At 46.2% G+C, this 16,495-nt stretch overlaps 1 protein-coding gene and 1 long non-coding RNA gene across 8 annotated transcripts in view; one reads left to right on the forward strand and one right to left on the reverse strand.

The window, feature by feature from the left end:
- The window catches only part of ARVCF (ARVCF delta catenin family member), a 576,304-nt gene extending 563,503 nt beyond the window's left edge, over positions 1-12,801 (reverse strand). For all 7 annotated transcript variants that reach the window (XM_083149627.1, XM_083149617.1, XM_083149662.1 and 4 more), the window contains exon 1: positions 12,626-12,801. The gene's annotated coding sequence lies outside the window, so the exon portion shown is untranslated. The remainder of the gene's footprint in view (positions 1-12,625) is intronic.
- Positions 12,802-12,868: 67 nt separating this feature from the next.
- LOC146030526 (uncharacterized) lies at positions 12,869-15,716 on the forward strand. Its single transcript, XR_014456022.1, has 2 exons — positions 12,869-13,022; positions 15,180-15,716. It is a non-coding gene; the product is annotated as an uncharacterized LOC146030526 (long non-coding RNA).
- The last annotated feature ends 779 nt before the right edge of the window (positions 15,717-16,495 follow it).

The raw sequence follows: 16,495 nt of genomic DNA on the forward strand, positions 1-16,495 counted from the left end.
TGAAGGGGTCCTGATACATAACTTCCAGGGTGGTAGAGGATGTTTAATATGCAGAGGAGGGGTGTATAGTGGAGTGGGCTTATTATTCATAATTTTCTGGTGGGAGGACAGCTTGCTTGACTGCTGATATCTCCAGTTCTCAGAAATAGATTTCTTAGATTTTAATGGAATTAAAAACTAGAGAATACCGACTAGCAAATGGTATTGGGGACTAGGGGATCAGAGTTCAGCAGGCAGAGCAATCTGCCAATGAGAATATAAAACTACATACCAGGTGTGTGGAGATGGAGCAGTAACCAGCTGCTGGAAGGCTGATATCTCTGGTTCTGGGAACAGTAGAGACAGTGTCCATCAATGGGGGAGAGTCCCAGCTTTTGGAATATATCCTCAGAAAAACTCTAAGTCAGACAGAACCTGAAATATCTGACTGGGACGAGCAATTAACAGGCTTGGATGGGGACCACTATTTTGCCCCTATTATCTTGGGGCAGCAGGAATGGTGTAATGGTTAGCATTACTGCCTCACAGCACTGAGGTCATGGGTTCGATCCCCAATATGGCTCTAACTGTGCGAAGTTTGTATATTCTCCCCATGCTTGCGTGGGTTTACTCCGGGTACTCCCGTTTCCTCCCACATTCCAAAAATATACAGATAGGTTAATTGGCTTCCAACAAAAAAAATTAACCCTAGAATGTCTGTGTGCGTGTACATGTGGTAGGGAATATAGAGATTGTAAGCTCCACTGGGGCAGGGACTGATGTGATGTGATGTTCAAATATTCTCTGTAAAGCGCTGCGTAATATGTATGCGCTATATAAGAAACTTAATAAATAAATAATAATAAGTCAGATATCTCCAGTTCCCAAGGGTCCTTAGACTCCTGGGGGGTTTCTGGGTACTCAGAACCCCCCCCCCCCCCCCCCCCCCCCTGCGTGCGCTACTGCTGTTGCATGTCACATTTTCCTAAAACTGGAAAATCATATGATGAGAAGTGAATTACGTATGGATTTGTAAATTATAGTGAATAGCGTTCCATTTACAATTGTTTTGCAGATTTGCACAGGGCAAGTTTTCTTTCTGCCCGAGTGATGGCTATTTACGCACAGTTATCTGCAGATGAATGATCGGGCCCATAATACAGTAAAAAATAATAATAATAATAAAACAATATAGTGAGCAGTAAGATAGTCAAACATATTATGCTATTCTACCGGAAAACAGTATCGTTTAGGCACATACAGTAAATATCCACTCCATCCGAAATCAGAGATCTCCTCCAGGCGACCAAATGTCATCCGCTGCCAAACATAACAACATCTCCTCTCTGCTGCTATAGAAGAAAAATCACTTCTGGTCTGTAACACAGCTCCTCCAATCCTGCCCTAGACAGGGAAATATACACTGGGCACTGGAGAAAACATCCCCCCCCCCCCCCCCCAGTGTCCACTGAATTTGGTTATTTTATACAAGTGTAATTGACACCAACTACTTTTTAAAGAATATGGCAAACACAATTGTGCAAAAGATAGCAAAGAACTCTGACACTGTCAGTCCTTGCTACCATTTTGACATGTCTCCAGAGAGAACCTCAGAAATATGGCACCCCCAGATGTTGCATCTCTGGTGTAACGCCTCCTTAACTCAGGGGCACCCTGGTAATGGCACATTCTGCACCCATTATATAGTTAATCTTGTCAATATAGCCAATTGATTGCTGTACAACATCTACAATGATCCAAATAAATACTTCCCTATCAGGTACTTAGTGTTCCTTCTAGGAACCGGGGCAGGCAGGGCGCCGCTGCACGGGGACATCGTCAAGGGGGCGGACCGGGACCGCCGACGTCACTGTTCTGGGCGGTCCCGGGCCGCCGACGTCACAAAAGGGGCGTGCCTGGGCCGCGTTGTGACGAAAATGGGCGGGCCCGGCCGTCGTCGTCAAGAAAATGGGCGGGCCCGGCCGGCATCGTCATTGAAAGGGGCGGGCCTGGCCGCACCGAAGGCTCTCCGCTGCCAGGGAAGCGCCGGGCACCGCTATATACTGCGGCGCCGGGCTTCCCCGGTATCACACTAAGAGTAGGAGACAGGCTGTTTTAGCGGGGCGCTGCCAGAGGGGCAGGGCGCATTTTGCCCTTTAAAAATCGGGCAGGGCGCAGCGCCCCGCTAAAACAGCCTAGCGGGAACACTAGGTACTGTATATAGAGAGATGGATCTGTATCAACAATTTTGTAGCAGTACAGTAATGCTGGCCACACATCAGACCAACTTTCCTCCAACCATTCAACTACTTGGTTGGTTGGACTGAAAATCTGGTACTGTAGTCTGAGTGACAGTTGTTGTCCATGTTCCGATTTGGGAAACAAATTACTTAATTACAAATTACATTTGCTCCTATCCAGTACCAGGTTTTTATTCCATCCAACCAGTTGGATGGTTACAGGAAAGTTGGTCTGCTGTGTGGCCAGCATTACTTTATTTAAACTAACCACACGGCATAGTGGCCCCACGCATGCACACGCATGGTAATACATTTAGGACCTTATTCTGATTGACTCACAAGGCTGCGAAATTCGCAGCCTTGCAAGTCCATCAGACGCCGCCCTCCGCCCGCAGTGCCAGCAGCCCCCCTTGCACGCCGTGCCCCCCCGCACGGCTGCGAATGGATGATTTACATAATCATCCATTCGCAGGCAGGGAGAAATCATTCGATGGTCGCCGACCATCGAATGATTTCTCCACTGCAGCTTCCTGACAAAAGAGCTGTGCTGAGTTTTTGACAGGCTGTGTGTCTCTGATATGTCTGGGCAGTCTTCGCACTGACATCACCAGGTTGCTTAGCATCAAGCCAATACGGCATGCCTAGCACTTCTACATTTATTTTTATTTTTTAACTTCTTTTTATTAAGCACTTGCAAGTTAAACAGGAAATGTACATGTACAATTTTTGGTTTTCAAGCAAGAAGAACATAAAAGTTCAAATTACAAGTGTCATTTAACAACCAATGGTTACACTTATTCAGGGGCAACAAGTGCTGTTCAATTATTTTGCCTTCATTGTATGGTCATAGGGCCTTATTCAGATTGCATCGGTACTGCGCGCATTCGCACGCAGTACCGATGTTGTGCATCTGCGCATGCGCAGGCGTGTTTCTGTGCATGTGCAGGCACATGGTGCGTGCACCCATGGCGACCTTTCGGGTCGCCGGGTGCACGCACCCATGGCAGCGAGGGGGGGGGGGCGGAGATGGCCGGGGAGCGCCGGGCTGCCCCATTACCATATGGGAACGCCCAGAGTTCCATGGGCGTTTCCATGAGAACGCTGGGCGTTCTCATGGTAATGAGGCAGTGACGCGGGTGTGTGGGCCGGGTAGCTGACATCACCGGATGTCAGCTGCCCGCCCATATCACGCCAGCGTGCACGCATATATATATGCAACTCAAAAGTCACTTATATATGCGTGCATGCTAAACATCATTCGATGGTCACTGACCATCGAATGATGTGGGCGGACACCCCAGCAAAGCGAATGGATGTTTAAGCAAAACATCCATTCGCTGCTGTGCGGGCGAAGCCGCACTTTGCTGGGGCGGCGGGGGGGCGTGCGTTCGCCGGGCGGGGTTTGGTGGACTCGCAAGGCTGCGAATTTGCAGCCTTGCGAATCAACCTGAATAACCCCCATACAGCGGATGTGTAAGGTACAATGGTGTACATTTCCATCCATTTATTCAAACATAAAATATGTATAGAAACACAAAGATATGAAAATAAAAGAACAAGTTAATAACTAAGAACGCATTCTCTCTCCCTCCATCCCCCCCCCCCCCCCCCCAAAAGCCCAGCTCTAGTTCAGCAATAGGCAATCATTCTATAGCTATAGGGTGATCTTCTGCTATAGTACGTAGTAAATACCAGGATGTAGCCTTCATAGTTTTATGTATTTGTTGTCGCACCTCTATAGATAGGGTATTAATATAGCTTTCCCACATCATACCAAGGTTTGTTGCCATAAAATGGTGCGAAAATGACCCACTATAAGGAAAGATGTCTATGCTACAATAGAAAACACCTGACACATTGTTGTTGTGGTAAAAGCAAATCTATTTATTAGAAGGTTTCCTTTTTTTTTTTATATACTTGTGTAAAAGTTTATGCAAATGATCTTAAAAAACAATGTATTACGAAAAACAATGTATTACAAGAGCATAATAATTTTGTACTGTACAGTTCTTTAATAAAAAGATTTAAAAAAAAAATAAAAAATTTCAACTTTGGATACCTTATTTAAGGTAGTTTCCACCCAGTCCATTCTGAAGAGATGGAACAATTTATATTTAAATAGGGGGAATGTCGAGGCAGATTTAGATGTCCACTCTTGCAGAATTGTTTTTCGTGCCGCCGCACTGACTGCTGACAACAATCTCCAGCCTTATCGGCTTATTCTTAGGTCGGGGGAAATTACAGTATACCTAGAATTGCCCATTTATCCGTTAAGGTGATGTAGTTCAGTAAATGGGTTTCAGTATATCTCTTGACCTGAAGCCAGAAACCTCTAACCACTGGGCAAGCCCAGAAGCAATGATAGAGGTCTGCCTCCAGCTCCAGCTCGCCACATCTGTAGCAAGCGCTGGAGTCCATTCGGCCCATCAAATAACAGCGGTGAGGAGATAAATATGCCCGGTGGTAAATATTGAGGAACATTTCTACATATGAGGAGGAGGGTATGGTTTTACATGATTTTAACAAAGCTTTGATCAAATCTTCTGTAGTATAGTTTGGAAATGTATTTATCCATTGTACCATACCCTGTTTGGTAGATGAATGGTCTAAGATGGTTCTAAAGTGCTGGTAGTAGCAGGAGATAGCTTTCCTTTTAAGAGGAGGTTGCAACAGAAGGGTGTCTATAGAGTAGTTCCAATCTTTTAATTTATAAAACTGACAGGTAACTGATGAGAGATAATGCTTAGCTTGATATTTTTCCATCGCCTCAGAGAACGTTAATATGCTACGCCATGTTCTATCAACCAAGGCACCAATAGTGGCAAGTCCACCTAATCACCATATATTGAAGGGATATACAGCTTGCCCATTCTGGGTTATTCATAAAAGGGAGGTGTATCGGTTTATAGGAGTTAAGGCCCGCCTGGTGTATTATCCAATGACAGGTTTTTTAGTATTCCACAATAGGGGAGTTTCTTTTATGTGTATGGGGATTTCCTGGTCATGGAGGTGTACGAATGATAAACACTTCCCATCTACCAACTCCCTTTCAAGAGAGGTGCATGTATAGCATTCAGATCCCGATATCCAGTCTGAGGGCAGTATTCAATGAGAATAATCGCCGTGTTCCGGAGGGCTGGAGCATTCTCTGCCAGCCCTCCCTGTCGCTGTATTCAATGCCGCAGGGGCTCGCTGCCCCTGATGGCGAATTTTAACCCCTGCGGGGAACGCCGCAGGGAGCCGGGGGATGGCGGCAGGCAGGGAGATGGAAGCCTCCCTGCCTGCGCCGGACACTGTGGGGCAGAAGCAGGGCTCCCGGGGACACAGGCAGCAGAAGCTGCCCCCCAGGAGAGCTGGCAGGGGACTGGGGTAGGGAGCCGCTGCACTGCTCCCGCTCGGCATATGTAATGAGCAGGAGCAGTGAATATATGAATATCTAATGAGCGGCTCTCGGCCCCCTGCTGGCTGTTATGTGTAAAAAAAATAATAATTACATGAAAAAAAATTGTATGCCCCTTCACAGAAAAAAAATACTGATTTTTTTTTACACAAATAATAAAAAACAAAGATCTCAGTTCAGTTCACCATAAAAAGATGGCAATTGCTACACAGTGGCACACGGCAAAAATCACTTAGAAAGCAATTCGCCATCTGAACATTGAACATGGCGAATCAGCCTCATTGAATACTGCCCTGAGAGGTAACGGAACATGGTGGCTTTATTATATTGCCTAATGTCAGGGAGTCATTCCATTCCATTTTGGTTATTGTACTTTTATCAAATCTATCTTGGGCCTGCCTCCCCCCCCCCAAATAAATTCTCTAATATGTCTGTTGAAAGATTGATTGAATATCTTTTGGGGAAATGTATAGAGGTAGTGCTTGTAAAAGGTACATTAACCTGGGGAAAGTTATAATTTTAATCAAATTTGTGCGTAACATGTATGAGACTGGTAGGTTTTTCAAGCCTTTTAATTCTTCATAAGTTTGATGAAATATAGAAGTACTAGGTGATTCATCGCGCCCTACGGGCGCTCTTCACACCGGCGTAAGGGGCTGCGCCCCCTTAATTGTGAACTTTTGTATTGTGAGAAATATGGTTGGAATTGTATGAAAGATGCCTGTATTCCAACTTGAGTTATAGGTGAAATGTGTTAAATAGAGAGCATATGATTTGGAAGGGGGTGTGTATTGTTTTGTTTAATTAAAAAGTGGTTACACACTGGGCGACTGAGCTGAAAGTCGCTCAAAACAGTAGGTTTGAGCGGCTTTCAGCTCAAAGCCGCCTGGTGAGCGCTGCCGCACGCTCCCGCAACATCGCCGGGAAAGCCGTTCATCTGCTGGTTATACCAGCAGATGAGCGGCTTTCAGGACGGCTTTGCATAGTGCTCCACTATGCAACGCCGTCCTCCTCCCTCCGTCGGCGCCGAGCAGGGGGAAAGCCACTCAGTGTGTATGCACTGAGCAGCTTTCCCCGCAGCGATGAACGCTATCATCGCTGTCCATACACGCTAGGCATAGTCGCCCAGTGTGTATGGACCTTTAGATGTACATTGATAATGTGGAGGGTACAGTGACATTTGTGGGTGTGTGTGTGTGTGTGTGGGGGGGGTACGGGTTGTTTAGGAGTGTGTGTGTGTGTGTGTGTGAAATAGTATAGTAGGGTGTTTTTGAGTCAGCGGCTCCCCACTGGCGGAGGTCACGACACAGGAAAACAGGAGGCTGGGTAGTGATAGGGGTGTGTGGGCATAAGGGGGACTAAAGAGGAGGGTGGGGGACACTGTGCAGCTTCTGCCAGTGGGTGAGGGTCCAGCGTGGCAGCACAGGAGTACAGGACGGTGGCCCTGAGTCAGTGTCTCCTCTTACTGGGTGGGAGTTAGGGTGCATGAGAGCAGGAGGCCGGGCGGTAAAGCATGATAGGGAAATTTGGGAAACACAGGGTGAGCGGGTCCCCACTGGTGGAAGTTACGGGGCAGGAGAACAGGAGGCAGGGCAGTGATAGGGTTGTGTGGGCATGAGGGGTAGTAAAGGTTTTTGGCTGTTGCAGAGTAGGGATGGCCATTGGTGCAGATGCCATCGATGGTTGGCATTGATGGCGATTTTGCACCCTGCCATCAATAGTAGTAAAATATTACTTGGATAACCATTAATTGTTGTAGCTATCGATGTTCATCCATTATATATGACTGAATAGGCCGTGGGTCAATCAGAACTCGGTGGCGGGACTTCCAGGTGTGGGGGGGGGGGCGGAGCTATGTTCCGTGTCCCTGCACCTTAAAAATATTTGAAACTTGATCGGTTCTCCTTTCCGCAAATCACGGGAGGGCTCGGGGGGGGGGAAATCGCAGGAAGGGGGGTCTGAAAATTGCAGAGGGGGTTGTGGGGGGTCCGTGAAACGCGGGAGGGGCGCGGTGGTGCTGTGAATCGCGGGAGGGGGGCGCGTGAATAAAGGGAGGGGGCGCCGGCATGAATTGTGGGAAGGGGGGGTCGCGGAGGTCCGCGAATTGCAGGAGGGTGGGTTGTGGGGCTCCGTAAATCACTGGAGGGGGGGGGTCGCTGGGGTCCGCGAATTGCAGGAGGGGGGAGGGCGCGGGGGTGCTGTGAATCGTGGGGGTTTGTTGTGGGGGTCTGTGAATTGAGGGGGAGGGGGGCGCGAATAGCTGGAGGGGGGGTCGCAGGGGTCTGCGAATAGTGGGAGTGGGCACGGGGGCTGCCGTGAATCTCGGGGGGGGGGCGTGAATCTCGGGAGGGGGGGTCGCGGGGGTCCGACAATCATGGGAGGGGGGTGCCGTGAATCGCGGGAAGGGGGGGTCGTGGGTGTGTGAATTGCGGGGGGGGTCGCGGGATCCGTGAATCGCGGGAGGGGGGGTGCGGGTGGGTGCCATGAATTGCGGAAGGGGGGCGCGATGGCCCGTGAATCGCGAGAGGGGGTCGCGGACGGCCGCGAATCGCGGGAGGGGGGGGGTAGCGGAGGGGGTCATCTGGTGGCTGTGGAGTAATGGTGGATGGTGGGCATGTACTGTAGCCCTGGCTGGGCGGGGGGAGGTGATGTCAAGGGGGTGGTGGTGTGTATCACACTGGTCTTTTCCCTAAGAGGGGTGGGTTTGTGTAGAACGCTGGGCGGGAACGTTATACACACAGGGGATGAGTAACAGATCTGGCTAAATATATAAGAGATAATTTAGTTTATAGAGATTGGATAGATGTCTTGGGATTTGGGTGCCCATATATCTAAACGATTTAGTGGCCCACTTAAAAGGTGCTAGATCACAGATGAAATAATGTTCCCCACTTCTGTATTTTTTAACACAATGCTTACACAGAACAAAGTGATGAAGCAATTGGTTCCTTTAGCTGTCAGCTCAACAGGTTAGGTCCATTAATGGCATCCGTCAGTTCTACATTGCTTGAAACAACTACAGGTTGAGTATCCCGTATCCAAATTATTCCGAAAACCATTATTCCAGAAAGTGAAAAAAAATATTTTTTTGCTAAAAACTTACTGGGTACATTTGTAACAGCACTATGGGGGACATGATATGTAACTGGCATGAAATATGTGCAAGAAAATTGTTGCTTGACATTCAAATTCAGTATCTGAGATTATTCACAAACTTTGCTTCATGTTTTGAAACCTTGTTTTATGTACAAATAAAATATATTTGTGTGTTTTTCATGTGTTTATACACCACAAATGCAAGATACTTCAAAATATATCATTGAAATATTAAAATATTCCGAAATATGGAATAATCCGTTATCCAAAATTCTCCTGGTCTCGAGCATTTTGGATAAGGGATACTCAACCTGTATAAAGTTATACTAAAAGCAAAATACAGCAATGGGTAAAGAGAAGTTGTTAAAATAGCGCTGGAGCATGAACATTTAAGCAATTCCGTGAAATTTTGGACATAGAGAATACAACATAAAAGCCAACACAGGTACAAGATGTTGTCGTGATCAGTTGAAGTGCTCTATTTTGTTAATAGAGGGAAGTAATTTTCATCTGTATTCTAGCACTTCATATAAGGGCTATTAAAGCGATCAGTGTTTTCTGACTGAAACCGTATTCTGGGCAGGTTTTCATTCATTTGCTTATAAAGCAATGACAATATACTGTAGGGGAAATTTACTTATACTTCTAAAAATGAAGAAGTTATGTTGCCCATAGCAACCAATAAGATCCTGTCTATCGTTTTCTCTATTGCATCCTAGCAAATAATAGAAGGAATCTGAGTAGTTGGTATGGACAATATCACCACTCTTATCTTTAGAAGTTTTTTTGGTACTTATGTAGTATCTGGGCTGCCGATTTTTTGATTGTATGCCTTAAGTTAAGGCATACAATCAGATGCGATGCGATGCGATATCGCATCGCATCGCATCCGATATCGCATCCGATATCGGATGCGATGACCCGATTTTTCCATAGGAATCAATGTTAAAATGATTCCTATGGAAAAATGGGTCCTTTTCATACCCCTACTATCCAAGTGGGCATGGAGTTGGATATAAACCTGTGGCGAGCGTAGCGAGCCACCGAGCCCGAAGCGTGGCGAGCGAAGCGAGCCCCGCGAGGGGACGGTATTCGTCCCCTCGCGGGGCTCGCTTCGCTCGCCACGCTTCGGGCTCGGTGGCTCGCTACGCTCGCCACAGGTTTATATCCAACTCCATGCCCACTTGGATAGTAGGGGTATGAAAAGGACCCATTTTTCCCATTGAATTCCATGTTAAAATGGACTCAGTCCATTTTAACATTGATTCCTATGGAAAAATCGGGTCATCGCATCGCATCGCATCGCATCGAATCGCATGGTCGCATGCGATGCGATGCGATCTCCCGATCCGACCCGATTTAGAAATCGGCAGCCCAGATACTACATAAGTACCGTTTTTTTCTATATATACAGTACCCTAATGGATATGATCTCATTATCATGGTTAATAATAATTACATGTACAGTAAAACTGATTCCGTAACCAAAAAAGGTAAAAATAAACCCACTTGATATTATCTATTCAAATTGATATATTAACTCCAAGTTTTGTGCTAAAGTTTACCAAGCTCATCATCAGGGTGGCTGCACCAACCAAGGATTGCAGAAGGGTGGGACAGACATCACACATGTGCCCAAGCAGTTGACAGCAGTTCCTACAAATGGGCTGGTCAGCCTGCATTTAAATGAAGAAGCGATATATCGGCTACATAGGGTACACTGTCATCTGCTGTGCAGTAGGGTCAATCAGATATATAAGTGAACAAAGTAATTATTTATTATTTTATTGACAGTCTCTTATATAGCGCAGCAGATTCCGTTGCACTTTACAATAGTAGACAGTGATAAAAGAAACTGGGTAACAACAGACAGACTTGGAGGTAGAAGAGCCCTGCTGCAAGCTTACAATCTATAGGGATACAGACATGTTTTCTGGACACACACACTACACAATATATATTGTTGAAAAAATAATAAACATTACTGCATAGAGTGAATCCAGCATGAATTCCCTCTGCGCTACTGTTGGCTTATAAATAGTGTATCATCATATTTGCCTATATTTGACCCAGGATTTTTCAGGCAGTCAGACACAACTACAGAAAATGTTCAAGGACCTATTATGATAAGAGTAGGTGGTGAGGCCCCAATATCTCCATAAATATATTAACGTACAAAACTTGCACCATTTTGTGTGGAAATAGGAATGCAATTTTAATACTTGATTGATCATAATGCTGCCATGAAGATGGGCCATACCTGCCTACTTTTTATAACTCCTCTCTGGGAGAAGCCCGCAGATGAGTGAAAGGGGGGCGGGACAAAGCTACTTGTCAGGAGTGGGATGAGGCTGGCGTCACCAAGCCCCGTCACCATGGTAGACAGCAGCATTAATTTGTGAGTCCACGGATTGGAGGAGGGGCTAAAATGACGTGATTTGCGTCATTTTTGCCCAGTCCCCTCCCCGTGGAGCCTTAAAATTCAGGATTTTATACAGAAGGGATGGGGGGAGCAGGGGCTAAGGCAGTGATGCGGGAGACTTCCCATCTTCCAGGGAGGGCCACCCGATTTGCGGGGCCATTCTGGGAGGGTAGGCAAGTATGGGATGTGCCTATTTTTATGTGAATGCCTGGAGCTGCAGCTCCATCCGACCCTTTGTTTATCTGGCTCTTAAGGTGCCAATACACTGCTGCGACGTCTCGCAGCAGTGTTCGGACACCCGATACTCTGCAAGCCGCCGGAAACCTTCCCGGCGGCAGGGATGCATGCAATCCGTTGTGATGGATCCGACCAAATTGCCTCAGTGTATGGGCACCTTTAGAGTGGTCAGATCTCGCACATCCCTAGCAAAGTGTTCAGGAATGTGAGATCAAACAGGGAATTGCAGTGGCATATGAAGAGGTCAGGGGTTATACAACAGAAATTTGTGTCATTTTGTGGACCCACACATCCTGCCATTTTGGGGGTCTACTGAGGAGCAGCAAAGCCACTCCCGCCCCCCACAGTGCCAAGCTATGTCTCCTTTCTGAACTTCTCCAAGAAGTGTTTAAATTTAAGCAATTATGTGTAACAGGTATTATAGAACCACTTTATTTAGAATTTTAAAATAAATTTGATTTATGAAGTAAAAAATAAAAACATTATTTTACAAATTAAAAAATAAACTGAGAAAAAAGTAAAAACTCATGGTCCAGTCTTCAAATAAAGGAGGGTCACTTATTATATCTGCAGCACATCCTTATTAAGACCTCTCTCATACTACAGCTGTAATGGTGTGACATATCCAGATTGGTGTTGTGACACATTAATATGTCTAGACACACTGCTTGGACAGAAATCCTCAGAATAGATGTTAAAGACATCTGGCCCCTAGTTACGCTGACGGAGAACCTGCTGTAAAAATGTATTTCATGTGGATAATGATACACGAGGTTGGGAACTTAAAAATGAACCCGGCATAGCTTTAAAAACCGGCAAAAAAAAATTCTCCCCTGTGGCTTAGCCTTCTAAAATGTTACATTTTAAATATGAACTTAAGACAGCGGTGGAAGAAAATCTCCTGTGACAAATATACACGAAGAGCTGTATTACTGTTATTTTGATATTATAGACATAGACACACTGTTAAATAGGATATTGTTGCCGTCTTCATAACGTTTCATGCATCAAAATCATGAAGTCCTTAGAAAGGAAGTTACAATGGTCACAACCTCAGTCATCGTTGATTCCTGGAGATTCATTTCTCCCCCCCTCCAGTAATGGCCTCAAAAAGGGGGCGGGGTCTGCCCTTACAAAAGTGGGCGTGGTCTGATAGCTTAAAAAAAAATTATCAACACAACCTTTTTGCCCATTACATAATATATACATATAGGAGCAGGGTTTGTACACATTGGGGCTGCAATCACTCACCACAAGCGCTGCACATAGCGGTGTGTCATGCTGCTGTGGTGCCGGCCCTGCAGGTCTGCCTTAACGGTCCCGGGCTGTCCCTGACGTCGCTGGCGCTGCTCCTGTCACCCCGTCGCTGCCGCCGCTGCTGGCTGCCTGCATCCGAAATCGGATGCACTATTCCCCCGCAGCCTGTCAAACACGGACTGACTCGCGAGATGATGACATCATCATCTCGCGAGTCTGCCTGTCTACAGGCTGTGGGGGAATAATGCATCCGATTTCGGATGCAGGCAGCCAGCAGCGGCGGCACACGGGCACGGGCCGAGGTGGCAACCCCAGACTCACAATGGACCTGCTGCTCCGAAATACTGTACACAATGACACTCATGACCAAGAAAGGAAACGGCTCAGCTAAGTAATGCAATCATGTTATAAAGGATTCTGGTATCAAAATAATGCAGATTTTATTTATGTTGTAAAAGAAATAAATAATTCTATGCGGTATAGCAAGAACACACTACAGGCAGGGAGATGGAAATGCATTCATTGCTAGGCTCACACATTACGACTAATGTCTCAGTTTCAATAGCCAACGAGTTGTTAATATTGGTGTCATATAAAGAGAGTAGACTAAACACACAATAGATGCATACATTCTGTGAAACCTGTAATTTATAAATACAGTACAGTGCGGCATGTGGATTAACACAGTACTCACAGATTGTCCTATATGGATTGAAGAGAAAGGCAGTTGTAATTTAGCTCATTTCTATACATGAACTAGTATAAACTTACTCACCCTGTAATAAATCCACTCCTTCCCAGCACGCACACACGCACCTCCAGGGGGGTTGATTCCGCTTGACTCCCAATACTGCGACTTTTGTCCTGCCCCGATGTTTTGGGGACTATATATGCGCATGTGTCAGGCCTCCTTTGCGAATGACTTCGGCGACTTACATAGTCGCTGAGCCATTCACAGACAGCGGCAGGAATGGTGCTTGGGAACGCCTAGCATTTTATAGGCACACTGACTTCTACAGGGGCTGACTGGCCCACCGGGAAACCGGGCCAGCCCAAAAATCCTGAAAAACGGGCCGGCCGCGCTCCCCCCCTGGACTGGCAGGGCCACCGCACTTTGCCCAGATCCAAAATGGCAACGGGAGGGCTGCTGCGCGACAGCGTACAGCACCTCCCTTGGACCATCATGTGCAGGCTGCCAGCTCCCGTTCCCCCATCTGGAGGCTGCAGAATGGAGCAGGTGAGCCCCCCGCCCCACATTTCAAACAGCGCCCCCCCCCCCCGCATTACATCAGCGGCCATTACCCCCGCCACATCCCCGCATTACATAGGATACTGCCTACCCCCCTCAAATGACATCCGCCCCACCGCCAGCACCTATTCCCCAGGCCCCACCCCTTTTTTTTAAAGAGGGTCTTGTGCCCCGCCTGTGGCTGGCAGTGTCTTGCTGTGGGGGGGTAGCAAGAATTAGACACTGTGCGCTTGCACACAGTGTCTATTCAGGCAGGCAGAGGGGCTTTGGGCATGGCCAGCCCCCACAGCAACGAAAACTGTGCCCCCAAAAATGTGGGCGCGCATGCGTTGCTCTTTCTGCATGTAAAGTTGGGAGATATGCACCAGGTGTCAGGGGCATTGCAGTGTGTAGCATAATGTGTCAAGGGCATTACGTGCAGAATAGTGTGTCAGGAGCATTACGGCGTGCACCATAGTATCAGGGGCATTGGGCAAATTTTAGTAGCTCTTCAGGAGGTTAATTTTGTTTCGATTAGCTCACACACAATTGGAGACCACTGGTATAAGGTAACATTTGTATAAATGTATAATTCAAGTGCACAGTCTGGAACCTGATCCCCTTTGGAAGTGGGCCCCACTGCGGGTTTCCCCTGTACCCCTGTGGGCCAGTCCAACCCGGATAGTCATTGAGAGAAAAAAAGATTATTATGCACAATATGTCCAGAAACCACACACAAGCCCATGCAAAGTAGAGGAGAGAACATTGTTAACGGTATTTATGGAACTTTATTTAAAAAAAAATCAATTAACCAATAAGAAAATCTGGCAACTACCAAAGCCCTCAGCCCCAGACAAAAATAGTACAGCTACAGTATTCTGGTATTCCAGTCTGTTTCCACAAATTAACTGTAAAGATGATACATGATGGAGCATTTATTCTGTTTCTGAACACTTGGTGATCCAACCTGAAGTGTCCCCAATGTTCATCTCTCTAACATCAGACCAGGCTTTTTCAATTCTTAACCCAGCCAGTTTTGTTTAGCCTATTCCCAGTGTAAGAGCAGTTTCCTGATGTTGTCACGACCACCATGTCTGCCACCTATGCCTCCCACACTGAGGCGCCATGATGCTGTGAACTCTGCCTGGGCCTTGCTGGACACGCTGCCTGGAGTGTACTGCACACACTTCCTGGTTCTGAAACTTCTCCAACCAGGCTGCACTACCAATTACCTTCAGCCAATTACAGTGCAGCTCTCCTTTTTAAATACTGACCAGCTGGGCCAAACAGTCAGTCAGTACAATGATGTCCTTTCCCTAGGCATCTGACTCCCACTCCTGCTGAAAGCGCTGCTGCCTGTCAGCTATCTCCAGATTGAATCCATTCCTGCTCGCCTGCTGTGAAGACCATCCACCTGCAGAACCCTGCTGCCGCCTCTACGGTCCTGACGGTTACTTCCACTGCAACTCTCCCTGGTCACAGCTACTCAGGCCTGCTGCAATACTTCCCGGATTCATCCTATCAACCATCCAATCATCCACCCGTGCAATCATCCAACCATCCAATTGTCCAATCGTTCAACCATTCAATCATCCAATCTTTCATTCAATCATTCAATCTTCAATTCAATCATCTCTTCAAGTAAATCCTTCAAATCAACTATTCAAGTTTACGTTTATTCTTCAAATCTACACTTCAAGTCATCTTCAGTTTTCAACCTCGTTATCCATCCACTACGAACTTTACAATAAGTTTTATATATCATTGACTCTGGTTATTTCATATCTTCAGTATTACCTTTGTGCCACAGTTCATCTTCTGTATCACAGTATCTTTATTAAAACTGGTTTTCTTTTATCCAATTGCATCCCTCCCTTCTGTCGTCTATGCAAAAACCGGTACTTATGTAATATCTGGGCTCCTGTTTTTCTTATGAGACCGCGTCCCCTCGCGGGGCTCGCTGCGCTCGCCACACTATATAAAATCAACTCCAGTTGGATAGTAGGGTTATGAAAAAATGGGGTGCATTTAACATGGGAGCCCAGATAATACATAAGTACCCAAAAACCTTACATCAAGGCACCTAGCCACCGTTACACTCCAGCTGGTGCTACTGCTAGCGTGACAGATGTTAGGTGACAAAAGCGAAATTCGGTGATGTAAGATGTTGCATGCTTGAAAGTGCAGGCAAAGTTTTTTTTTTTTTTTTGATTAGTGATTTTAGACATAAACGGGGAAATTTACTAAAGGAAATTTGTAAAAAATAGGTGTATTTGTATATAGAAATACACTTATTTTTGACATTTACTATCCCGAAAATACGGCAATTCGTATTCGTATTGATAGCACATCAATACGAATACGAATTGCCGTATTTTCGGAATAGTAAATGTCAAAAATAAGTGTATTTCTAAATACAAATACACCTATTTTTTTACAAATTTCCTTTAGTAAATTTCCCCCAAAATGTCAAACAATAAGCAAAGCAGCATTCCAATTTACAGAAAGCAGGTTACGTTAAAGTAACCTGAAGTATAAAAGTATAAGTAAAGTTGCCCATACACAGTGTTTTTTGGGTGAGATGCGCGCTCCTGTGCACATTACATCGCATAGCACACAAAGTCTGTGCAGCCCGT

Source organism: Crinia signifera, chromosome 1, assembly GCF_055691185.1.
Source record: "Crinia signifera chromosome 1, ASM5569118v1, whole genome shotgun sequence".
Taxonomy (NCBI): Eukaryota; Metazoa; Chordata; class Amphibia; order Anura; family Myobatrachidae; genus Crinia; species Crinia signifera.